Consider the following 9,016-nt stretch of genomic DNA (forward strand, 5'->3'; position numbering starts at 1 on the left):
ATTTTTTCTGCAGATTTTGCTGCTGCTACAAGCTCTGTTTCTAGCTGCTGGTTTCTTTTGGTGTATCTAGATTCTGATTTGATGTGTATTTCTGAGTTGTTTTGCCATTTGACTTGTTTTTTGCTGGTGTTTTTGTTGTTTCTTTTGGCATGTGGTGTAGCCAAAGGCTGAGTTGTAATCTGTTTGTTGGATTGAGTTCAAGTTTTTACTGGATTGAGTTCCAATTTAATTTCAAAAAAAAAAATTAAATTTTGTTCTTCTTTATGTTCAATTGATCTGTGCATGGTGGTACCTCCACCTTACAAAACCTTGATCAGCGTGTATGATGGTCCGAGTGTACAGCTTGTTTGTGATTCCTGGATAAATACTGGGGGTATTAGCTATGTGTTTCAAATCCCACTCATTTTTTGGTCAAGTCTAGAATGGCTACTCCACATGTTTTGATGTGTCATACATGCTTTTCATCTGTGGTGCCTAGATCTTCAACTCATTCTGTAATATCCATTTCAACATGACTTCCAAATAAACACTATTAACATACTACACCCAATGCTTTAAGAAAAGAACTGAAAGTTTCAGTTCTTTATTTTTCCACTGTTAATTGCATATTAATTCATGTACCATTCACATATTCACTATTCCTTACAATCATAAAAAGCAATAAAATGCTTTCAACATTCATAATTGTTCAATACGAAAAAAAAAAAAATCAATGTTCAAGACCAAAACACCACAAACTTCAACACAATCAGCCTCTTTTTTTAGTATATTCTGAATTTGCCCATTGTTAGAAGGTCATGTTCCTTTGAATCATCCTTCTTGGGAGTCCGAGAAAGAGAGAAAGTTAGCTAATATCACTCAAATATCTCAAAATACAACCAAACCAAAAAAGTATACAAAATAATATTTAGACCATGTACCAACCTAATATAAACTCATATGATCAATTCAGTTATTTGTGAAAATGAATTAGGATGATTGACCTGATACTTGTCATTGCCTCATTTACAGATAACCTTGAAATCCTATGTTTTCCCTTTGCTCGTTCCATCTCTCAATCTATCAAATATATATATATATATTTTAAAAGAAAAAAAGCTTCAAATTCATGAAAGAAATAAGGACATACAATTCCATGTACAAAGCATCAATGATCATATTTTCACCGTCACTTAGAAACATAAATTGTACTTGAGTAACTACATTGTCTTGAGAAGCGGCTACAGAATGTAAGATGGCTTCATTTAAATTCATTTCAACTTCTCCTATTGCTTGGGAAGTCTTTCATTAAGATATCATATATGCACAAAAAGAAGTAGTAAGGATGATCATATACAAAACACATGAAAGATTCAAAATATGCACCTACTTTTCGAGCAAGATATACAAATAAAATAAAAACAAACAAGCAACCTGATTTTGTTTTTTCTTCTGTTGTATCTTTTTGAATTTTAACTTTTTAACTACCTTTTCCATAACAGACTACATTTGTGCTGACCGCCGCCTCCCTTTACTTTTTGCAACTAAAGGACTCTACAACTTATCACATTTTGTAGACCTCCCATGAATTGCTTCATTACAAATGGAATATGCATTTGGAAGGTGATGTGAAGATAGACTACTTATATTGCTTTGACCCCTTGACCTACTTTGAAGCAATTCCTCCTTTAACTTACATACACCAATCTTCGCCTTCATATAGGTTTCATTAATGTCTTTTGATGCGATCAATGCTACTTTTGAAAAATCATTGCACAAATCGCTATATTTTTGTGCTTCAAGGTTGTTACTCAAATTATCATTACTACTCTTAACGAGGGTATATTTTCTTTTCAAGTCCTTCCTCCATCGGTTAAGAATATATTTGGATGGCAACTCTTTCACACTTTTATATCAATGTGAAAACAATAAGGACATGCTTGCACATGATTCCTCTAAATTCAAACAATCTATAAGTGCATTTCACATCACATTCATTATCATTAAAGTAAACACAAGACTTATACTTCTTTTGTGAAGTCATCATTAACTCTAACACAATCAATAACTTCATATGTAGAAATTGCACATTCTCATTTTAGTAGGAATGGAAGACACATCACGAATCCCCTAAACTTCTCTTGAACTTCTTTGAATTTTTCATTGGTGTAAATACCTTATAGTTCCTTCTCAATAGAATGCAAAGTTATGAATGGAAACATTTTATTAAACGAACCAAAATCAGCTAGACACTCATTCTCAACCATTCTCATCAAAGCATTATATCATAATCCCCAACAAATTTCTTCAACGGGGTACTTGGCCCCACATAGCCATAAAAAAAGAATGGACTGGCCATGATGATTAACTCTAACAAAAGGTGCAAATGGCATTTTCTATTTATTAGTCAAGTATGTTGTGTCAAATGTTATGACATCTCCAAAAGATTCATACGCTTTCCTACTTCGTGCGTCTGCCCAGAACACATTTCTCAAAAGACTCTCTTCATCCAGATCCATGACATAAAAGAAGCAGTCATTTTTTTTCTTGCATTCTCATTAAATAGTTATGCAATGCTTCAGCATCTTCTTCTCCAATTAAGCAACTCATTCCTTACTTTGTTAATGTAATTTCGACAATCTTTCTCTCCAAATGAAAGATTCTCATGCCCATCCGCTTCAACAACAAGAGCTTTGAAGTTCTTACTCGGATGGACTCCAGCTTTATCCATTATTATAAGTTCTTTTTTTTTACATGAGCATCTAATTTCTTATGGCATGTAAAATATCTTGTTTTGCTTGGGCTTACAACATGAGTGTGTTCAAGCACGACAGTAGACAATGTAAACCTTCCATCATTTGTTAATTTTACATTGATCTTCGCCTTACACCCCATTCTCTCCATTGGTTTTAGCCTAACAATATTAGATGATTTGCCTTTTGACGTACCTTGATGAACACTTGCAATGGTGAAGTATCTTAACTTCCCATCATCTCCAGTTGTAGATCTTCTTTTTGTCACACCAACACCCACTTGCTTGGCATACTGCTTATAATATGATAAAACCTCTTCAAAATCGAACATCATAAAACAAGGATTGAGAATGTAGGATCTTATTCAGTAATTTGCAATACATGAGTACATCAATTTATATTGGTTTACATGAGTGTAGAAAAGGAAAAATAATATCCTAATTAATAATGAATCAAATATAAATAAATGGTCTCCTCCAATGATCTTTCCTATAAGGTGTCACTACAAAAATCGCTACAATTGGACGCGTGTCTACAGTACCGGTTACTGTAGACACGCGTCCAATTAGACACGTGTCTTCTGAAAAACGTGTCTAATTGTACCATCTTCACAATTGGACGCGTGTATTTAATACGCGTGTCCAATTGGACGCGTGTCCAATTGGACGCGTGTATTTAATACGCGTGTCCAATTGGACACGTGTATTAAATACACGTGTCAAACTGTTATTTTTTTTCAAATATAATTTTTTTTTAATTAAATAGAATTTCAACAATTGGACACGCGTATTTAATACGTGTGTCCAATTGGACATGTGTATTAAATACACGTGTCAAACTGTTATTTTTTCCTAAATATAATTTTTTTTTAATTAAATAGAATTTCAACAATTGGACACGCGTATTAAATACGCGTGTCAAACTGTTATTTTTTCCCAAATATAATTTTTGTTTAATTAAATAGAATTTCAACAATTGGGGACGTGTATTTAAATACACGTCCCAGATTAGCCACGTGTCTGTACTCGCTCTCTCTGTCTCTGTCTCTCGCTCTCTCTCTCTCTCTCTCTCTCTCTCAATACTGGACCACCGGCCAGCTTCCCGACCACCGCGTGGTCGGCCTTCCCTCCGGCCTTCCCGACGTCTCTTGCTCGCTCTCTCGCTCTCTCTCTCTCTCTGTCTCTGTCTCTCGCTCTCTCTCTCTCTCTCTCTCTCTCTCCATCAATACTGGACCACCGGCCAGCTTCCCGACCACCGCGTGGTCGGCCTTCCCGACGTCTCTTGCTCGCTCGCTCTCTCTCTCTCTCTCTCTCTCTCTCTCTCTCTCTCTCTCTCTCTCTCTCTCTCTCTCTCTCTCTTCTCTCTCTCTCTCTCTCTCTCTCTCTCTCTCTCTCTCTCGCTCTCTGTCTCTCTCTCTCGCTCTCTCTGTCTCTCGCTCTCTCTCACTCTCTCTCACTCACTCTCTCTCTCTCTCTCTCTCTCTCTCTCTCTCTCCCCGTCAATACTGGACCACCGGCCAGTTCTAAGTGGACGACGAGTTGGTTCTGCATGTGTTTCGTATAGGTATATCGTATACGTATTAGGAAAAAAAAAAAAAAAGAAGAAGAAGAAGAAGAAGAAGAAAAGAACAGATCTGTTCTTTTCTTCTTTTTTTAAAAGCAATATTTTTGATTTTGGCAACGTGTATTCTTAACACGTATCAAGAAAAATATATAATTTTTCATTTTTTTTGATTAATATATATATATATATATATATATATACACATTTAGCCACGTGTATTTAAATACACGTGGCTAACAATTTGGAATTTTTTTAAAAAAAAAAATCGGTTTGACACGTGTATGAAGATACACGTGTCAAAACGTTTTGACACGAGTATTTTCATACACGTGTCAAACCGTTTGACACGTGTATTGAGATACACGTGTCAAAATGTGCAGTTAATGACTTTCACATCTGACACGCGTCTCACGCGTGTCAAAATGCAAGTGTCAAATTGTTTGACACGTGTACGACACTGTACACGTGTCAAACTGCACGTCGCAATTTGAAGTGATTTTTGTAGTGTGTGTCTGTCCAAGATGGAAATTCTTCTATTATGCTGCAGCATGCTTGGAGAGTGCTTAAGGCCGGGTACTAGCTGTCCATGATCAATGGACTGATTGCATGAAGCTTTACTATTCTTTCTTCCTTTGGTAGCACGTATATTAGCATGATCTGCTGCATGATTGGGGGCTGCATAATTAATGGTATTCGGCAGATTATTTCCATAGTTGTAGACTGCAGAATTTTCACATTGTGATCTTGTGACAGTTTTGTCCTTGGTGGAATCTGCTGTCATTGCCTTCTTGGGAGCCAGTGATGGTGCCACGCATGCTGCCCTTGGCATGCCTGCTACCACATTGACAGCTGCTTGTGTGGCTTCATGTATAGTTGAGCCACTAAATTCAACTGAAATCAACAAAAACATCTAATGGGTACATCGAAAATTGTAACTTTAATTGAGCCACGAACACCTGTCAATACCCAGATTAGTTCAGAACCATTATCAATGACCACATGTATTCCATGAGCAACAAAGTAAGCCACGTCTCTCCATCAAGCAACACATCTCAATCCATCAAGCCACGTCTTCCTTACTTTGCGTCGGTTTCCCTATTTTCTCTCCTCTTGGTATGAAACTATGAATAAGAGCATTCCTAGTAGCCTCACCAAATTTTACTCACCAAAATAGCTAAAAATCACTTTTTTCTATTCTGGTGAGCCACTTTATTAAAATTCCCCCAGCAGCCTCACCAAATTTTACTAGTCAAATGGAATTTCCATTTAAATAATAATTTTTCAAATTTTTTTATTATTTATCACATATCAAGTATATCATGCCTAATTACATATCAAGTACGCAAAATAATGATTTTAGGATAATTCAGTCATTAACATAAACAAAAACACAAAACAAAATGATTACACAAAAAACTAAAACAAAGTTCTGCAGCAAGTCTTTAATTATAATCAACTCCCTACTGTCTCAACGTCTCAAGGGTATTGTCTTACTTAGAATCATGATTAAGCACGTGTTGATATCTAGAATGATTAATTAGCATGAAATTAATAAACAGTAGGTTGGAATTGTTTTGTGAATGCAAGTTGGCATGTTTTTGTTTTGTATGACAAAACAAATCAAAGCAATCGTGTGAAATTTTCTAAATTGAGATGCAAATTCAACGCATTGCAGATATTCAAGCATAAAATGCTGAAGATCAATGTCAAAACTCAAAAGATAACAGCTGATTTAAGAGGATATAAAGCTGATTCGTCCCCAAAAAAAAGAAACGAAAATAAAGCTAAGAAAGGAAAAGGCAGGAGCTTGTCACAATGTCCAGCAAAAACACCTAAGGTCCTGGATACCTAAGAAAAAAATAAAGAAGACCCAATTATATAAATAATACGAATGGACAAGGGCATGATATTTGCAGAATTGGATGATGCAGAAGAAATTCAATTGCCATGGAAAACTACAATAAATAATACACAAGAAACATATATAGGGATTCACATTCAGTGTGTAGAGAACAAGAAGGGCAGGTAGGGAAACGTGATCTTAGGTTGACAAATGAGATTCACTATATATCATGCATTCTTTCCTCCCACATAAACCATGCATCAACTAAACGTGGTCCTACGAGCAGTGCCTCTTTTTTTTTTTAATTTTGAAAACAATGAGACATGTAGGCAAAATTTCGAAGAGCAAACAGAGCTAATTATATCAAATGTTGGTAGTATTTTGTCTAGAAAGTGCAAGAAAACTCCAACTACTGGTCAAAGTTACGAAGTGGCTAGTGATTACTAAACAGGATCTGCTAGTGATGCAATTATATGTTAATAAGCAAGCCAAAGAGTTAATTGAAGATGTGATATTATGGTTGGAGAAACAGAGGATACCAAGAGATCACATTCAGGCCTTTCATCAAACACTTTCGGTGGGTTCATCAAACACTTTCTGTGGGTTCATCTCCTTGGGCCATTCTATTCAGACAATTTGTTTTAAAAAACCACAATGGAGCATTGAAGCTCTTATTCAGACAATCATTCTAAAATAACCCACAACTCTAAGAATTGTTTCAAGGAGAAACGGTAATGGGTCTTCCCTGAGCTCAAAAATTTTCGTCTTTTCTTCTTTTTAATGATCAGAAATAGAGACTAGGATTTATATATAAGGACTTGATATGGCACACAAAGAGGTTAGATTTGCAAAGAAATATGAACATTGATACAGAGAGAGAGAGAGAGAGAGAGAGAGAGAGAGCTCACTGAGATGGGGTGGAGAGGAATCCAAATAGAGGAAGGAGGCTTGATGGAGAGATGGCCGGTGTGGGACTGGACGGACGGGAAGGATCTGGCGTGGGCTCGTTGGACTGCGACGCTGGGGGGACGACAGGCTTGTGGTGATGAGCTCAGGTATGCTGTGCGTGAAGATGGGAGAAAAATGAAAGAAGAAAGATGAAAAAGTGGATTGCGATCGTGGGAGAGAGAAAATAGAAAAAGAGTTGCTGAGTGAAAATGGCTGGTCTAATTTGACTAGTAATTTCAGTCATCAAAATTTTTTTTTGTTAAAATGGTGAGGCTGTGAGTGGTTTTTAAGAGTTTTCATCAAATTGGCTCACCAAAATAGCTACAAAACTAATTTGGTGAGGTTACTAAAAATGCTCTAAGGCAATACAAAAGGAAGAAATTTAAGAGAGAAAGACAGTGACAACGACGGAAAAACACGGCCAGGGGAGGGCCATATTCAAAGCCACTGATTAGCCCCAAGTTAACTGCAATTTCAGCCCCCATCGGTGAGAGGAGTGGAGCAAAACCCACGCCAACACCGACAACGACGGAAAGATACGGCCAGGGGTTCACCCCTTTCACACACCATCCTCACCGATTCCTTTCTCACACCATCTCTGTATCGTTCTCTGTCCTTCTCTCTCGCTCTTCTCGTTCTCTCTCTCAACATTTCTCTCTATCGTTCTCTTTGGTCTGATGTGAGTTATAGAAAGAAAATAAAGAGGGGGAAGCTCCAATGAATCAAAATAAAGGAAGCATCCTTGTAAGAAGGCAGAGGAAAATGAAGCTGCGAAGATTAGAACCACAGATCATGGCAACTGTGTGGCACTGTGCACTTAAGTTGAAGAGCGCGTTTTGTTAAATTTTTTCAGTTTTTTTTTTATTTAATCTAATATTTGGTCATTCAATATTCAATACTAAATACTAAATGGTAAATACAACTATCATCATTCATTCAATATAAATAAAATGATTGCTGAACTTCTATAGCTTTTGATGCAGAATATATATTGAATGCTGAACTTCTGTAGCTTTTTAAACTCCTTGAAAAAGATGGGCTTCTTCTTGCTCTCCAAGGACTTAAACCCAGAATCAATGCATTCAACTTAAATACGAAAAGATTTTACACACAAACAGAGAGAGAGAGAGAAGTAGCCAGCTGTTTAATTCATTATTTATACTTACCCAAGCAAATAAAACCTTGCTTTTCAATCCTTTCATTATACAGTCCAAGGTGCTGTCCAGATACCATCTACTTACATTTATCGAAAGTGCAAAATATAAGAAACTGGGACATATAGAAAAAATAAAAAATAAATTGGATAAAGAAATTCTCATATGTTCTATTAAAAATGCATGTGATATTTTGGACACGTCATTAATAGACTAGGCTGGAGTCAGTAGAATCAAGCCACAAATGCTTCTGTTTTTTATATATTATAATTATATATAATTAAAAAAACTGGTTACCGGTTACTCGGTTATTAACTGATTTTTTAAAATGCTATAACCGATAACCGCAACCGGATACTCGGTTATTCGGTTATCCGGTTATGATTATTTTTCCAGTTTTTCGGATTAGCAGTTACTGGTTATTTTCGGTTAATAACCGCTCTGCTTGTACACCCTCTTGTTGAAATATAATTATTTTGAGGAGAAAAAATGGTTTCAAGATGCACCATTAAAGAGTGAAAATTGCTAGAACGTGAAAACAATGTCAAATAATAGCGGTAACAAATGAGGGTTGATCCAAGGTCTGATTGACACAATTACGTCAATAGGGTAAGATAGTGATAGAATAAAGTGTGGCCTGTAGCATTACTCTTTAGAAAATGATGTAATTTTAAGTGTCATTTTGTTTCTATAACATTAATCACTTTATAATGTTCAAAAACATTTAGTTTTTAACCAGTAATGTGGCATTTTCTATTATTAAAAAAAAAAAAAAA

The sequence above is a fragment of the Alnus glutinosa genome, chromosome 10 (genome assembly GCF_958979055.1).
Source record: "Alnus glutinosa chromosome 10, dhAlnGlut1.1, whole genome shotgun sequence".
Taxonomy (NCBI): Eukaryota; Viridiplantae; Streptophyta; class Magnoliopsida; order Fagales; family Betulaceae; genus Alnus; species Alnus glutinosa.